This window comes from Corylus avellana, chromosome ca2 (genome assembly GCF_901000735.1).
Source record: "Corylus avellana chromosome ca2, CavTom2PMs-1.0".
In the NCBI taxonomy this organism is placed as follows: domain Eukaryota; kingdom Viridiplantae; phylum Streptophyta; class Magnoliopsida; order Fagales; family Betulaceae; genus Corylus; species Corylus avellana.
In genome coordinates this window covers 28,860,576-28,862,284 of record NC_081542.1, presented here as the reverse complement: position 1 = coordinate 28,862,284, position 1,709 = coordinate 28,860,576, and positions in this window count along the sequence as shown.

The window sequence follows — 1,709 nt, the reverse complement described above, 5'->3', positions numbered from 1 at the left end:
CATTATAATTTTAGTAATTTATATATTATCACTATAATTGATATGATTATATCACATGATGACTTGATCATTAAATCATATGATTATATAATAATAAATAATACATATATAATATGACATAACTCATAAGTCATAAGTCTACAAGTTAATCATATGATTCATGTACAATGATAATCACAATTGATTCAATTGAATTAAACAATATGTTACTTATAACTACAAGTCTACAATTTAATTAAAGCATTATTAGATACTTTAGGAATTTAGGATTTAGGAGGAGTTTGAACATTACCATTTACCATTAGATATTAAGTTCAATTCAAAGAAAAAAGATTATAAGTAAATATGATAAGAATTTAAATAGTTAATCATATGAATCATATGATATAATTTAATGAGACTATATGATTATATAATATCAAATTAAGTAATTGACATTAGATTCAACAATGTGTTACTTATAATCACAATTGAAGTATTAATGTATTTTTTGAACATTTTTTAGAAAAAGAAATTTAACCATTTTTTGAAAGAAAAAAAAAAAGAAAATTAACAATTTTGAACAATTTTGAATTATATATATATATATATAATTGCTTATAGTTATATTATATGCATATTGAATAATATAAATGTATAAGATAAATATTTAACTATATGATCCAATTACAATTCCAATACTTAATCAATTATTCATGTACAATGACAATGACAATGTGATTCATATAATATCAAATTAAGTAATTGACATTGGATTAAACAATGTGTTACTTATAACTACAATTGAAGTATTTTTGTTTGTTTGTAAGTTTATAAGATCAACACTTAATCATATGATCCAATGACAATTCAAATATTTATAGCAATTGGGCCCAAGAAGATATTAAAAATACAAGAAAAAAAATGAGGGTAAAAAAAAGCCAAAAAAAAAAAAGCCCAATTTTAAAAAAGCGGTTAGCGGGCGGTTATCTATTTCACTAACCGCTAACCGGCCACTAACCGCTAACCGTTAACCGCTAGGCGGTTAGCGGTTGCGGTTAGTGAAATTTACTAACCGCTAACGGTTAGCGGTTATTGCCACTAACCGCTAACCGTAACCGCCTTTGCACCCCTATTATGTTTGCCTCAATTAGTGGACTTAGTTCTTGGTCTGGGATCTTTGCAATAATATTGAAGCGACGGAGGAAAAGTCATTCAATCAAATTGTTAAATTACCACTTGTTTTAAAAGTTTAAGCTGATTGAAGAGGTAAATTTAATTATTTAATCAATATTTTAATACTCATCTCACGTGTGGGCTTAACTCTCTTTTATTAGGTGATGCCCAATACATGAAATATTTAATTGAAATGAGGGTAGATGATTGAGATAAGGTTTAAACCTATGAACTTGGCTCTCATATCATGTTAAAAATTTAATTCACATATTTTACATAGTAATGTTAAAAATTAGTGATCATAGAAGAGCATAGGTAAGAGTTGATGCATTTTTATCCCACAATGTAACCTAAATATTACTACGCATTTTGCTTAGTAATGTTAAAAATTATATTTTTATCTCAAAATGTTGATGTGACATCTCAAATAAACTATTAGCTTAGTCATGGTTTTTATTTTTTTTATATATAAAAAAAAATATTGAGTGAAACTATGCATTGACATTGTGGGATAAAAATGTAGTTGCTATTATTTCTCTATTCTATATCCTATA